The sequence below is a fragment of the Harpia harpyja genome, chromosome 3 (assembly GCF_026419915.1).
Source record: "Harpia harpyja isolate bHarHar1 chromosome 3, bHarHar1 primary haplotype, whole genome shotgun sequence".
NCBI lineage: Eukaryota > Metazoa > Chordata > Aves > Accipitriformes > Accipitridae > Harpia > Harpia harpyja.
In genome coordinates, this window is record NC_068942.1 from 83,368,408 (window position 1) to 83,385,457 (window position 17,050).

Sequence of the window (17,050 nt, forward strand, 5' to 3'; positions counted from 1 at the left end):
GAGCATCAGCAATGTCCAAACTGAATAATAGGTGTTAATTATTTTTAAAATATAAATAACAAAACTTGACCTAATCATGATCAGTACAAGGGAAGATGGCTGGCAGACTGAGTGAGCTCAGATTCACCTGAGAACAGTTTATTAGAGATTTTACTGGGAGGAGTTTTGGTGTGTGGCTAATGTGAGTTACCACCAAATATATTTAGGCCCAGTTCAGTGTAGGTGTGAGAGCTGTAAGAGACTGAAGTGTGCATGTAAACCAGAAGGGAGACCTCGGGGCAAATGGAAGCAGCTTACTGCTGCAGCCAGCTGCAGCATGAACGTTCCCTTTGGTAGCTGGATCTCGACATGTCCAGGTGTCTGTACCAATAGAGCAGAGGGACCGGGTGGATGACAGTCAGGAGGACACATAAATGCTCGATGCCATAAACAGTGCTGAGCTCGCTTATTACTAGTTAACAAATATGCTGGAGGGATAGCCCAGTGGAGAGTGAATAGCTTGTCTGTTCCTACATACTGTTGGACTGACTGCCCAAAACACAGGTGTTTTTACGAGAGGACTCTTCCTCGTGTTCTCTTTTTGGGGAATCAAACTAACTGGGAATAGGTGGGTGCGAAGTCCACAAGTGTTTGGTAACTGTCTAGTATAAAACAGATGAAAGGCAGTCTGTATAGCATGTTAAATAAATTTCCAGATGAAAGCAGGGTGAACTATGGCTGGAAAGACAAATGGGATGAGGGATGGGATTATTTTTAAAAGGAGGGGGATTAAAGAATGTTATTTTAATGCAAAGAACAGACGAATGTGAGGAGCGAAGGGGCATGGCAGAGGAGCAGCAAAAGCAAAGCAGAGGATCAGAGAGGGTAGTGACTGGGCAAGTGGAGGGGAGGAGAAGAGGAGAAATTTCTCTGTCTGTGTCACAGAGGAACAAGAGAGCTGCAGGAGAAGGGCAGCAGAGCAGATGGTGGGGAAAGGCCACTTTCATCTTTCCAGTCCCTTCCTAGGGTAGGGCAAAACACAGGGCTCAGTGGAGGGTTGAGGCTGGTCAGGAGGGTTGCCCAGTTTCAGCTAGAAGGGAAGCTGGGGCTGGAGCATAGGGCAGAGGAGCCCAGCTCGGCACAAGGGCCGCAGCTCACCATCGAGCATCACCCCCCGGGGGTGTCGGGAGGAGAAGACGGGGGAGATGGAGACCCCAGAGCTGACGGGCAGCTGCCCTGCATGGGCAGGGATGAGCTCCTGCTGCAGGCGGTGGCTTTGTGCACATCAGCGTGATGGGATGCAGCTCCTCGTGCCAGGACAGCTTGCACAGAGGCAGTGGGGAGGTTTGCCAAGGAAACATGTCCCTTCTCTTCTCGAGAGAGATGTGTCACGGATTTTCTGTGTTTCTCTCAGTGCAAGATACAATAAGGCAACTTGCCAAGGGGAATTTCTCTTCTTGGGCAGATGTTACCACTAACTAAAGCACACTCAATTTTGTGAATGGACATTTCCCTCCCTCAAACATGTTCAGAAGGTGATCACGAAAGAGAAGCTGAGCTCTGTCTCTCAGACCCTGAAGCCTCCTGGGGCTTTACCTCACCTTGTTGGGAGGATCATCTCACCACTCCCACTGCTCTTCCATTGTGCTCACTTTGTTTTCTGTTCATTAGTAACAAAATACTATTTTGAAAGAATTCTTTAACCTTTTATAACAATTCACTTGAATCTCCTGGCCAAAGTCAAGTGTGCTGGGGTCTCGCAGCCAGAAAGTGAAGCCAGTTCAGACCCAATTTGCGAGTTCCCTGCCCACGCTTTAGACATGCCCAAAAGCTGTGCTGGGGAGCAGAGACCCACCAAGCCCTCCTTACCCATGGAGACCTCCAGCTCTGGGTGGTGCCGCTGCTCTGCAGGAGCTACCCAAACCTGCCCTTGGCCAGCCTTTGCTGTATCTTCCAGCTGCAGGCTCTGCTTTCCCTTCTCTTCACAGTGTACTGCTGCTGCCTCTGCAGTATCTTCTCCACAGGTCATGTCCTCAGCCATGTCTTCCCAGGCACCCACTTAATTTCCCATTAGAACTCTCTGGCTTGACATTAATTGGAAGTTTGGGGTCAAATATTATTCAGCTGGCTTTAAAACTGCATTCTTTGTTTTCTTGTGAATAACCTGTCATCTTTCATACGCTTTTATTACTTTTTGAGAAAGATATATTGATCCCTTATACTGTGCTGCTGAATGCTGCCTTTTCTAAGGGCGATCCCTGTCATCCCCCTTCAGTGGCGATGATTAATACATGCATCATGTTCACTGGGCTATTGATTCCAGCAAACGAGAAAATACATATTGTCATTACGTTTAGATATGTTTCCAGGAGGTGGGGAGAAGGCAGCAACCCAAATTAACTGACTTTTGCTTTGATGAAGAATCCAGCTTTGTGCTTTTCCCTAAGGGGAGGGCCCATAGCAGGTCGCACACTTTTACTGGCAATGGGAGCTTGCATGCATCCCCCTTTAACCTCCTGGGGCATCAGCTTCGCCAGCCCCATCCCTGCAGTGTTGCTGCAGGCAGAGCTGGTTGGGGTTTTACTGGGACAGATGAGTTAGAGCTGGGGGCCCTGGGGGCTCCTCTCTGGCACCAGTGCAGGACAGGACCCGGCTCCGTGCCTGGGGACAGGGAGCCGAGCAGGAGCAGGGGGACAGCTGGCCTCAGCCCCTAAGCAGGAATAAAGGGGAACTGGAGCCAAGTCAGAGCTTCCATCAGTGTTGTCTAATTGATTCCTGCTGCCCTAAGGGTGAGAACAAAATGAACGTATAGAGGAGACTGCGATGTCCTGCAACCCTACTCTGACTCCCAGTTGCTGCAGGTGAAGGTGCAGGGAGAGGGATGTCTCCGCAGGCACAGCAGAGCTCCCGGGGTGGCATGATGGATGCGCTTATGGTAGAGAGAAAGGGTTTGGATCAACCTGTTCATCTGCCTGAATTCTTTTGATCTCATCTGTTGCCTGTAGCCTTGCCAAACAAGACAACAATATGATTAGCCTGCAAAGACAGCTTCATCCCACTGTCAAAAGCTTCTGATTAGTGAGATCAGAGATAAAGCCTGAGATTTATATTTCAGTAAGTCTTCCCACAATGAGGTGAGAACACCAGTATGGCCCCAAACACATGCTCTAACACTGTGAGGAGGCAAGAACTGCAATTCAGCTGAGATCTGAGAGTCACATAATTTGCCAGATTGGACATATTGTAACTCCAGACTCATTTGCAGAATTAATTGTGCCACATTTGCAAATCACTGTAAAACCATTTTCATCTGCAGAAAAATTGTGATATTTTCTCTTGTTCTCAGCTCTGGTGAAAGCAAATTTTCATATCCTCCCTCTAAACAGACTTTGGCAGAAAAACATCTTCCAAAGTGATCTGTGCAGTGCTCCCTTACTGATCTCAACTCAAACCTGTACCATGAATGCCACAAGCATCTTGTTATTTTCCCTTTCAGTAGATGAGGAACTTGGGCCAGGGACAACGTCTCCCCACGCACATGCGAAATACCGGGAAACCCACGGTCTTTGTGCACTGTGAATGGTGAATATGGAGCTTACCCGACTGCAGACAATGCAGGCCAAGGGCAGCACCAGGAAACATCTGTCTGAGGCAGTACTTTGCTCTGTGAAGCTGTGCACAAAGTGCTGTATGAGAGCCAATAACTTAGATGAAAAACGGTGTTTCTATTCTTCATTTGCTTGAAGTTTAGGAAAGGATGACCCAGGACTTTAATCAGGGTTATGTCTATTTTGGAGCTGATAAAGAGCTAAGGAAATAAGCAGACATGTCTTGCAACAATCTTCTCAGAATGATGTGGGGATAATGCATAAAAAGCTTACAGGAATAATGTATCCAAAGATGCTTTTCTATCATTACTTAATCTACGTTCATATAACACTGGGAGGCTTTTTAAACAACTTAGGCTAATGGAAACCTCTATATTACACCCATTTATCTCCATATTGTTGCTTGCTCTCAAATTTCTGGTTATAAGGTCAGTTTCCTTAAATATTCCTAGCATTCTTTTCTTGCTAGATAATTTCTCTGTCTTCAATAACTTCTATGCTTACAGAATCTGACTTGTTTGGAGTAGATTAGTGCTATTCTTTTTCTTTGTGCCTCTATGAAAGCAATATGTACCCGTCCTTCAATTTGTTTTAGATCAGGGTCCAAAGGACTTTCAGGAGCAGTTCCCAGAAATGAATATTCAAGATTATGAATTCAGAATATCCCATCTCAAAAATACCCAGCAATACTAATTGAAGATTCCTTGCTTCTATGAGTACCCTCATGTATACGTGCCTTAAGTGGGATACTCATAGAAAGCTGGCACATGCAAAGCTAGTCGTATTAATCAGAAGAACGTTCCCTCAAAGCAATCATTGTGCAGTTCCTCCCTAGACCTGATGTCACCTCCTCAGTCTCCGTGCTGTCTTCTGTCTGTCTCGGGCACCGTCTCGTCCCCGATCACGGGCAAGAGCTGAAGTCAAGGGTACATATTGCAAGCTGAACATATAGTAGGGATTCTTCAAAGTGCTTTCTGAGCCTCCAGCAACTTGTAGTACTGACCTCTTCAGCCAGAGATGAAATCTTCATCTTTAAAGTAGTTTTAAGAATAAATCACCTGAACTGCACAGATATTGGGGGGGAGGTGGGGTGGAGAGTGGGGACGCAGGGAAATTTACTGTGATTAGGAGAAGGTAGTCCATTAATAAACTAATGTCACAGGTTTGGGGGAAAATAGACATAATGTGTTAGGCCAAAAGGAGCTTCTGGTGTCAAACAACCACCCATAATTAGCCTGATATCCTGAAAGAACATGGGCTGTCTTGGCTTTCTGCAGTCATTCTGCAATTTGTATTGTGTAAGCCTGCAGCTTTGTCATGGTAGAGTTGCTGCTTCTACTTGTGCAAGGGTTAAAGTGAATGTTGTCCTTGCTTTGTGTGCTTCAGCTCCAATTCACCTGTGTCCTGGGTAATTAGAAAATGGGGAGAAGAGAAGTTAGAGTTTCTGAAAATTATTTACATCTTGTTGGTATTATTGGTCATTTCTTGCCACATTGGTCTTTTCTCTTGATCAAAAATTTTCAGTTTTTCACTACTAGAAAGCAGACATACTGAAGAGTGCTTAGTGTCTGTCTTAAGATATATTAGATCAAACTTGCATAGTACTCTCTGGGTAAACTATAAGCATGTAAATGTAATTTTGGTTTTCAGACTTAAGCAAATGCTTATGAGTTCTGGGGCTGTTTCTAAGTTCAAGAGAAATATTTTTATTTATTTCAATGCACTCGATGAATTATGGCCATGAAAAGAAAAGTATTGTTGTGAGTTTTTAATTAAGTTTCAAACTAAACTGACTGTTTACCATGCTTAGTGTGGTATTGATGCATGTGGCTCCTCACATCTTTCTAAAAATCAAGCCATGCACAACCAACGGAGACCTAAAGATGACCATGAAGCATTAAGAATTTGTTGCTTATGCTTATTTGGTCTATGCTTATGCTGATGGTCTTATTTCATCACCTGCCTTCAGAAAGAGTAATTTAGGATTTGTACAGAGTATAGGAGCCATTTGCCCTCCAGCCCCCCTCCTCCAGCTCAGAAGAAACTGTCGCTATCAGAATTTCTGCAAAGGAATTAGAATGATGAAAAATGAGCCCACCGAGTCAGTATGTTCGAGCTCTGACTGATATAATTCATGTAAAAATCAAAACCAACCTTCTCCAGCCAAGATCCTTTGACAGAGATGAGCACTATGCACAGACTGAGGAACAGATCTTCACACTGAGTGATGATATTGCTCTGGCTGTGATAAAAGAAGGTATCACTGGGAAAGATAAACTCTGCCAGTCCTGGAGGCCTGCACTGACTCTGAAATGGGTGTCCTGACTCACTGGCAAAGGCTCACAAGTGCAGGAATGGGAATCCTATGCAGGCGAGCAAATTTCTCCAATTTATCATTTTTTGTTTTGAGAAGGAATGGAAACAACTGAAAATCTGTCTCTCAAAAGTTCTCAGGTAAACTACGTATATCGGGGATTGTTTTCAGCCCTTGGAGACTGTGAAATGTGAAAGGCTGAGTTCATCAAACTCTGCAAGGACGGGCTGGCGGTGCTGACGGTGGGCATCACCCAGCCTGTGGCTCCACGTCAACCCCAGGAACAGCCACGAGCGAAGAACCGTCAATGCCTGACACCCGTGGGGTCCTGGGCACAGCCCAGCATGGCACGCAGGAGCTGGGGCAGCTCCCGAGCACCTCCTCCTCTCCCAGCCCTCAGCCGGTGCCACGCAGCCCCCTCGGCCGGACCTCCGCGTCAGGAGCGTCACCCAGTCGGGCCAGGGGCCGAGCGCCAGCCTGACACGGGGGGAAAGTGGGAAAAGCCCGGGCCCTGCTGCCACCGGTGCGCTTTGCCAGCCCCGCTGCACGGCGCGGCACACTGTCACGGTGCTATTCCGCCTGCCGCTCACCCACACCTGGTTCCCAAACCGACAGGTTTTAGGAAGCCTAATTTCAGGAAAAAAAAGGGTACTGAGAAGTGTAGAGAAGGTGTCAAGATTAGCTCAATTTAGGCCATGGGCATATCTATACGTTCTTGCTTAACTCTTTAAGAAAACAAAATGAAATCATATTCTTGAATACTCTGCCAGAAATAGTCAGTGAACACTGGGATTCAACGTACCAGGGAAGAAACTTCTATTATCTTTGAAGCATGTTAAAATAGCATTGGTAGACAGCGGCTAATATCAGTTTTACACAAGGTGAACGGAAAAAGGAGAACTTGAAATTTCACATAGCGCTGAAAAGAAAATACATTTCTGATATCTTAAAGCAAATACTGGGTCACTTCCTGTGGCACAGTAATTCAGAAATAAAATGGGTCTCTAAAAGGAACAATGGCTGCCTTTTCTCTGGAGAAAACGTTCGGTGAATCCTTTCCTGTTTTGAAATGTGCAAGGGTCAAACTGGTACCTGCCCTTATTGTGCACTTTCTGTAGGAGGCTGAGATTGCTTGCATGAGCTCACAGGTCTAGGATGCTTTGAAGACTGCTTTGTACAGTATATTCTGCTGGGAAAAGCAAACCTTTGGTATTCCTCCATACATGGTTTTGTACAAAAGGCTTCTCAGGGAGCTGAGCTGAACCTGTACTATGAATGGTTTGAACAATTATTATTATTTAAAAAACTTTATTACCAGAACTAAACCTGAACTGTTAATTCAGAGTTTCAAACAGAAGGAACCTCAGTCACAGCCAAGCACAAGTTTAAACTCAACCAAAAGAATTACTGTTCATCTCCCCAGTTCCGCTTGTCTATTTTTTTTTTTAAACCAAGAAAATATTTCTCAAGCTTGGGAGTATTTTAGCATCAGTCTTACTGACAGGAGCACTTCCTTCAATTATATTTTAGTCATCAAAGAAACTGTGAGCCTAGTGTAACTAGATAAAAGCCCTTCAAAATAAGAACCTTCCTTGATGGTCTCATTCCTGACCAGAACTGCTTCTTCAAGGAAGCCTGCAGCCCTGCAGTTCATAACAATGTAATGGCACTTAATGACATTTTTCATTGCGTTTCTGTTTCCCGATGGAGGCGTGTCACTGGGGGGTTCAGTTATACCACATTGCAAACTGACAGGAAAGCAGGTGGGAATGCCTCACCGTTGGTTTGCTAGGAAAAGTGCTCCTGACAAAGAATCGCAGACTGTTTCACTAAACAGTCTTCATAGAAAACAAGGCTCATTTAAGAAGTGTGAAATAAGAACTGCATCCTTGGACGAGATAAACATTATTTTCAGGTCAGTGAAAATTAGGCATATTAATAGACAGTTCCTGATTACTGCCTGCAGAATTGATTTGCTTTGCTTTGTCTCGCCTGAGGCAAACAGAAGTAGATCATGAGAGCTAACAGAGAGCATCCTCCTTCCACGGGCCACTGGACCGCGTGGTCCCCGCCATGCAGATTGGGTCAGGCCCCATCCCTATCAATGCACCTGGTGTTTTGGTGTCCTGGGTGACTCTGGGGACCGTGGATTCAGCAAGGAGAGGCAGTAAAGAGGTCCTTGGCTTTTTCTGTTCAGGTCTCCTTGATTGCTAACCAAGGTCTGCTAATTAAGAGATGCAAGGTTTGATAGAGAAATCCGTGCAAGGTACTGACACCTTCCTGGTCTGAGACTGGGACAGTTTTCAGTGTCAGGGGATGGTAAGAAACAGGCGGTGGAAGAGCTCTTACCCTCAGGGAGCACCAGACACCGGGCTGCTGCTGGGTGGAGGGGAAAATAAGAGCCCAGCAGAGAAATGCCCAGGGGAGCTGGCTGGTAGGGGGGTCGCTGCCACCCGCCAGCAGCAGGATGGGTCCAGGTGCCATCCCAGCTCCCCCACCATGAACTGGCTCTGTCCTCTCCTCTGTCCCATGCTCAGCAGGAGTCCTTCGGGTACCGGAGCTGAGCACAGCCTAATTTCATTACAATGGTAAATCTTAGTGAATCTTAGATTCAGGAGTGTGACACTGAGGGCACTAATTCCTGATAAATCTAGTGTTTGCAGCTCCAGAAATAGAGTTCCCAGACACAGACCACTGATTCTTTTTCAGCCCTGCTTCTACACATGCGAGCTATATCCAACTCTCAGTTGTGCACACAAGCCTAAGTTCAAGTTGCTTTAACTGTTCAGTTGTGAGTGCACAGTTCAAACACTTGTACACTTTATTTCTCAGATTATTAATGACATTGTATTCAGTTTAGTTATTCACTTGCAATTGTAAAAGCAGACCTGGTTGGAAGCTTAGTGCTGAAACAGTTTTTGTCAGAAAAAGCTGATGTATCGAGACAGAAATGTGGAACTATTGAAAATTGAGCACAGGGAGATTGTGAGTTTACTTGCAATATCCCTCAGAACTGTCCAGTTTGTCCTTCAGGAACACTGTGGGAAAGCTCGGGGTCTCTATCAGCAGTTTTCCTTGTTCTTAGAGAGCCCTTCCTAATGCCTGATGTGAGCCTTCGTTGCATGACAGACACTGTTGCTTGTTGCTGTTTTCACCATGGGCCTGAGGAGCAGACCGTCTTTTCTCTGCAGATATTTTTAAATATCTGAAGGCTGTCGTGTTAGCCCTTCTCAGCCACTGTCCTTTCTGGAGTGGATAACCTCGGAGCTTATCGGCTTTGATAAACGACCTGCTGAGAAGCTGTCCCAGGTTTTGGTCCGAGGGGCAGGGATGCTCAGCTGTCATAAGGGAGAGCTGCTGCACGATGCTGCACGTTGCAGAGCTTTTGGTCCTTCCTCTGTCCTCTCTGCGGGTGCCTATGGGTATTGACAGGTATCGCAGTAAACTCTGGCTTTTCAAAATACCATTTTCTGTGCTTAACCAACAGCCAGTACACCAGCAAAATTTGCATGAAATAAAAGTCACTAAGTCTTAACTTCAAGTGAGTCAGAGGCCCTCTTCCCATGAGTACTGACTAATACTGAGTAGGCAATTTTTTTCTTTTTTTTTTAATAAAAGTTTTCAAAAGATGTTGCTTGACACAGAGCAGAACAAAACCAGGTGTAATTAGCTGTAGAGCAAATGAGGCCATTCAATTCACAAGAGTTTTGATTTCCACTTTTCAGAAGCACACAGCACTTCAGCATAGGATATTCATCTCTCGTAAGAAGGGTTCAAACTCTGCATAGCAGAATCCTGCTGGGATTTGGCAACTTATTTCCATGAGCTGATTGTCAACAGTGGTGGAATTAATGATAGTGTTATGAACAACGTACATCTGCACATTACCTCTTGATATCTTAGGCATGCATATATCACACTTGCAATGAAATTAATTACAGAATGACATGGGATCCTCATTATAAATGTAACAACACATTAGGCAGTCCTGTCAACTATTTAATGTATGTCATAGTCACAGCAAACCCATTTCTTTCAAGAATTTGCAACTTGTTTCAAATTGCTAAACATATCCTTCCATTTAAACAGTTTGTACAGTTAAAATGATTGACTTGTAAAATAATTTCTGCTCCACTGATGGTGTTATTTTCTTTGTTTTCACATCCTTTTGAACTGTTTATTGTAAAGCTTTCTCCCCATTGCAGTGCTTATTGCTTCACGTTTTCTTACACTGTTCCCTCATTACTTAAATTATTTTCCCTTTGTATCCATTGCCATCACAAGTATCCAGAACAAACAGGATATGTTGCAGAGTCTGTGGCTAAAGATGTTTCCTACAAGAGCTCTAAGATGGAAAGAAAAGGCGGCATGCACCTACCCTTGCCTAATGGTTAGTCATGTTATCAGAAGGTTAAATAGTTACATAGTTAAAAATAGATAGTCAACCTTAATAAAGAATTTAGGTATAGAATTATGCATAGTTGTTTAACATTACTTAATAGGATTTATAGGATATCATCAGTTATACCGCATTAATTGAATTCTGCGCCACAACAGAAATCTGCCATCCACTTTAAAGAGACCGTAACTGTTTGATTGCCCCCCTTTCAGGTGGCCAAAGTGCTGCAGGCAGCGGGGGACCCAGCCCGCTGCTCCGGCAGCGAGAGGCGTCCCCAGCAAGCACAGCCATTCGGCTCGCCCGGCTCCGGTCCTTCCTCCTCGGGCAGCAGCACAGCCATCCTACAGCACCCTGTCCCCGGGCGCCGTCCCACCCTCCATCCGAGATGGTGCGTCTGGTGGCACGGGCCAACCTTCAGGTCAGATCCAACTTTCACGCTCAATGCGGTTGGTCGCACAGGCGCACAAATCTGTGCGTCTTCCCGGCGAGTTTAGAAAAAAGTATGAATTTGGACAGAAGCACCCAGACTCGTGGCCAGGGAGCAGCACCGGGCGCACAGCAGAGCCCCGTGGCAGCCGAGCGCCACAGCCCCTTCCCCGTCTCGCCACGTCCGAGAGACGTCTCTCGAGGACGGCACGCGGTGGTCCGTGTCGCTCAACCATGCATGCATACGCAGCGAGCGGAGGGACCGTCCCGCGGGTGGGATGCACCCCGCACCCAGCCAGACCCCCGGTACAGCCCTGTGCCGGGGCACCCCGCGGCCAGGAAGGGTCCCCGCGCGTCGGGACGCGTGTTCCCCCCCCGGAGCCGTCGAGGAGGCGGCTGGGATGCGCTGCGGGAGCCGGGTGGTCAGGGCGGCCGTGCGGAGGTAGGGAGAGCGCAGCGGGGAGCTCAGTGCTGCTGTGAACAGCTGCGATGGTAAAAATCATGCGCAGGGCGAAAACAAAGCAAATGGAACGGTATCTCCGATTGAGAAAAGGCACAAACCAGCTTCCGCATCGATTTGAGGTCTGGTGTGGTTTGGATTGAGCGCTTATTGTAGTCAGGAACGAGACTAAAATAACAAAAGCATCAAAACCATGGCGCGCTAGGAAATATTTCTTCCCGTTTTAACGTGTTGTGGTCTAGGCCTGAGCTGCATTCCGAGCAAAGCCAAGCGAACACGCAGGCCGAAGGCAGGTGCCGGCGCGGGTGGTGCCGCCGGCAGAGCCGTGTGCCGCGGGTGAGCAGCCCTGCCCGGCCGCGCCGCGCCGGACGCCTGGCTCTGAGGCACCGGGTCAGCAGCAAAAGCTGCCAGCTGCGGCTCGCGTCCTACGCATCGCAGTCTTGTGCAACAGCTGTAATTCTGGGGAGGTCTATTTTATTTGGCACAGAATATTTTTTTAAACGGCTCACTTCCCGGTGCCTTTTCAGCCTTAAATTATGCTGAACAACAAGAAGAAAAATTAACTTGTATGTAGAATTTTTATGATCGATGTCGTAGCTGTATCAGCCTGTAAGGGCACCCCTAAGATCATTATTTCCTTTGTGACAGCCCCTCTCCTGTTTTCAGGTATATGTATTTTATGCTTCCATAACTCAACACAACCTTCTGTTTGGGAGATAAACTGCACGCTCTATTAGTCCGTAATGTGTGCAGTGCTGTCGGCTGAGTGAAAATCCTTACATTCAAAAGCTGATACCGAAGAATAAAAATTAATATTGAGTGGCTTCCCCACACAGAGTTTTAGTTATTGACTGAGTTACCAGGTAGAAGAGCAAGTGTTTCCATGAATCCTGTCCATGTGGGACATGGGGCAGGGAAGGGCAGAAGGACCTGGGGGGGGGACGTCCAGTCCCTGGGCGATGACAAAGTCTGCCCCGGAGGGATGCTGCTGAGGGGTGGGTGAGGGCTGGCCCAGGACAACCTTCCTTCGGCCGCCGGGCATTTTTCTGCAACTGTGGCTGGCGTGGGCCAGGATTTTGCCAGCTGCTGGTTTTGCTCTGGGTTTCTCGCTGTCACTAGCAATGTCCAAAAGTCAAGGGAAAAGACAATATATCTTTCTGAGTCACTGTGAACACTGAATAGTGCTGCTGTTTGCACTGTGGCTTATACTTCTCCTTTTAATCCATTTTTACATTTGGAATGAAGAGGTGACAGAGGAGTCACAAAGAGCACATATTAATTTGGTTTGTTGTTTTGTCTGAGGATCTCCACATAACAGCTGGGCTACAATAAGTAATAGATGGGCTTATCAATACGGGTGGGACTGCTACATCCCTTCTTACGAGTGCCCTGAAATAGAGCTTTCTTGCTAACCCTGAACAAGCCCCAGCATGAGCTCCTCTGATCTGAAATGTACTTGAGGATAATCAAGGTTGTTTAATTTCTGAGCAGCAGCTTTGCTGCAGTAATTGATTTGTTCTCGAAACCGCGGTTTCAGGGAAATGCTCCTTGCTGTTTCCTCAGCTGATGTGTCATGTTGTGCCAAATTGTGGTTGTCACACTGCATTGTATCACAATATGATTTTCAATGGAAACGTATCACCAGCTCCAAATGATTGATGAAGGAGAGGTTAAAAGAAAGGCGCGGAGAATGGGAGCTGTGGAATGCTATTTTCTGTGAAAAGCTACAGAAAATTTCATGGCAAAATATGTTGATGTTCCAGTGAGTTCTTTTTATTTTACCTGGAGACCTGGTATGCTAATTGAAACTTCAGGAAGTAATCTTTTCTGAAGAGTAACACAATGTACACAGGATGTAATGTTTTTCAGTACAGCCCATCCTCTAAATAACATTTTCAAATATATGTGAAGCAGCCAGAGAGATCTTTATGGTGTATGCTAGCCATAAGCTTGGACTATCAGAAAGCTATTAGAGTAATTTTGAACTAGTTGTCCTTTATCACTTTATATAATCTGTGTATTATAGAAATGGATGAAGGCTTAACCGGAGTGCTGATAGCCTTGTGATGGTACATATTTTCAACACGTGTACAAGTACATATTTTCAAAAAAACTCCTATTCTGAAGCACTTTGAAACAGAGGCATGATGGACCCTGAGTGAGGAGAAGCAATGCTGCACAAGCAGGGGTGACAGGCAGAAGAGGCGTCTTACTGCTCTCGCAGGGTGGGCAGCGGCGCAGGACACCAGCTGGAACAAAGCAAGGTGTGATCAGGTACGGGGAAACGCTTTTGACCATGCGGGTGGTAAGATGCTGGAGCAGAGCCCTGGAGATGCCGCAGGATCTTCATCCTTGGGGATATTTGAGCTGGACTGGACAGGCCCTGAGCAACCTGGCCGAATTTTGATGTCGGATCTGACCTCCAGGCTGGCCATATTTGAGTGGAGGATTGGAAGGGCTGTCTTCCAGAGATATATACACATATTGTGTATGTATTATATGTGCATTATATAGGCGTATATAATTACTATATGTTTATATATTTAATATATACCTACATACATTTACCATATTTCCAAAACCACAGTATTTTCATCAGTATAAATAATCAAACATTCCAGCCTGTGGCATCATGCGGACAGCTTCAATACTCAAGGCCATCTTTTGAGATTGTCCCAAGCCTTCTCTGTACTGTAAAGATCTCGGAAGTTTTTTGCTACTGAAAAATTTAATTAGCACAGCCAGAATATTTTACCAGTATCTCTCATGAAAATGTAAAAGAAAATATACTGGAGCCTGATATTCTTCCTTACAGTGCTCCCCACTAAACCCCCTTTCTCTGCTAATGCCTGTCTTTTGGAGTAACACAAATGCGTTTCCTATGTGGCTGCATATCAGGTTCACTAAGGATTTTCAGATAGATGCAATTTTGAGTGTGTCCTTTGCCTAGAAAATCAGCTCTCAGATTTGTTGGGTATGACTTACCTTCAGTAAATGCATGCTGTATGTTAAATCCATGTCCTTAATTATCCTTTACTTCTAAATTGACACCTTGCATGTTGTTCAAGTCACATTCACAGACTGGTAGTTGCCTGCATCGATCAGAAAACACCAGCCTTGACGTGAGATACTTGTTAAGGAAACTCGCTCCCAGACCTCCAGCTAGAACAAGGGGACACTTTTACTTGTGCTTAGCCCATAACTGTAATATTTTAATACTTCCACTAGTGATCTCATGGCTTGCTTCATTTCAGTTCATTTTATTCCTCATTTCTAGACAGTGCCTATAACTCAGTGCGTCTCTGATTTTCCTGAAGGGAGTCATCATTCACTCACAGTGATTTCTGATGCATGTTTTGTTGTACAGTTTCCTTTTTATGATGACTATGTGGAGTGTGCATATCACCATTATTTCCTTTAAATCATTTACAAGAGTTTTTGCTTGTAAATAGATCAAAGTTGTTAATCCCAAGCTTTCTGAGTTTTGGTGGCATTTATGTTGCTTTGATTTTCCATGTAAGGATTACAGTAATTACTCCCCATTTATCCAGCACAGAAGTAGCACAGAATTTGGAAGCTCATTAACATCTCTAACACTGAGCATTTGTGCCCATCTCATGCATTACGTAAAATGGAAGAAATGGGCAAAGATAAATCACGGATTTTTACAGCTGAGGTACCAGCTGTGTTTGTGATGGAAGACAAAGCAATCTCGATCGCTCTTACCACGACTGTGCATAGCAGGGTCAGGCACTCGAGTGGGAGCAGACACAGAGCACAGTCTGTTACCGAAGGACAGCTGGATCTCGGTGTGTAAAAGAAGTGTAAACCAGAAAGAGGGCAGTAAGACCAAGCTGTAGGAAAGCCTTGAGTCTCAGCCTACCGAGCCTCTAATCCCTTCCCCATGAATTGAACTCATTTGTAAAGGCTCGTGCTCCACATCAAACCATCAGCAGACACAGATGCCTTACTCTGGGAGTACCTTTTCAAGGTATTTTCTGCTTATTGAAAGACAACTTCTGTTCATCCGCTGATGCTGTCTGCCAGAGGGCAGAATTTTGGACAGTGCTTTTCTTTGGAGATTTTGTGTGTTTTCTCAAATTGCTGCTTTCAGGTAGCAGAAAGCGAGATTGTCTGATGAAAGCTCTGAGACTGCTTTCAGTTGGAAGAAGCGAGACGAGAAGACGGCAGATTCCCTTTCTGCAAGACAGTCTTGGGAGCCACTAATCTCTGCACAGCTGAAGCCAACCCAGCGCAAAATCTGATCTTCCTTCTCGGGTTCCCCCTCGTGAGGACATCTCTGCTGTCAGCAGAAGCCTTGGAGGGGAAGATATTATTCTTGTGTTTCATTCTGGTTTTTTTAGTACATGAAACATAGCCATCCTTTTTAAAGGAAGATTTATTGTTGTATCTCTAATTATTATGCCAGGCAGACATTCTTTTACTGCTAAATTTTCAGAAATATGCATAAAGATTCTGCAGCTGAATGCAATCCAAATATCAATATTTTAAATATGTAGGGGTATTCCCACTAATCAGTAGAAAAACCTAATCAAATAAAACAGTATTACATTATTTTCACTTACTGGGCTGCCTGGGGAAGTGTCACAGCACCAGAGTATGGTGAAATATTTTTAAAGACTGGAGTGAATTGGCTTAATTGCTGTAAACAGGACTTTTAGGCCAGGCTGGGCCTGGATCCTGTTCATAGCACAGGAGCAGTCCTGTTCTGTCCTGGGCAAACATTTCATGTGTGGATATTGCTCAGCACTGCAAGCCCGTGCCTTTGCCAGGGGAACATGTTTTCTTCTCACACATGAAGGAGCTTCAGTAGTTTAACAGCAACAACACCATGGGTTGCTGGGCTGTCATTCAAGGAAACTCCTTCTTAACACTAATATCTAAATCACCTCTCCAAGAGAGGCTGAAATACAGCCTTACCCCTTGCCCTGTGATATGATGGATAGAGGGGCATTTTTTAAAAAAAATTTAAAAAGACAGAAGGAAACAACGTCCTATGTGTGAGCTGCAGGTTTGTTTTGCTCAACAGCGTCACAGATCTGCGTAACTCTTGCTCCCATGGGGGCGGATAAAGAGCCCAGGAAGAGCTATAAGATCTTACCCTATCCCAGTTTCCCTTTAACCTGCAAACAAAGTGGAAATATTAATTACTAATACCCGGTCTTACAAGGTAAAGAACCCATAAAAGCCAGGCAGAATGAAAATTTCGGTCAGAAACGCCTGCTGCCTCTCTCTGACCAGGCTCCTGCAGGCGATGCTCCGTGTGACCTCGACATCTTTTGCAGCACTGTCGGAGGCCTGGGAAGCAGCAACAGCACTGCCGTACCGCAGCGTATCACCCCCTTTTGCATGCCTTAAATGAGGTGTAGGATAATTTGAGCATAATGTATGCAAAATTTCTATCAGCTTTCAGTGGAGATGAGCAACAAAACAACGTGCTACTGGCATAAATGTAAAGCAAAATTTTATTCGCTGGAGAGGGATAGAAAGATCTCTCCAAGTCTTTAAATCCACATTATTCTTCCAGGTGATATTTGTATATTGAAAGATGATTTGCACATGGCAATCCAAGCACAGACAGAGATGGCATTAACCCTAGGAAAGACCAGTAGCCAGGAAAAGGTCTTCCCTTGGATTTATGCACGGCAAATAAGACAGCTGCTACAGGACTTGTCAAAGGCAGTACAGAATCTTCCAGGTCGGCGATTTGAACATGGCCTGTCCCTTCAGCTACAGCTGCATAAGCTCCTCCTCTTAGTAGTCAGTCTTGCTGCAGGTCATCAGGAACAGTTTTAGCAATTAAGCTTCTACTGAAATACCAAACACCATGGGGTCTTGAAAAG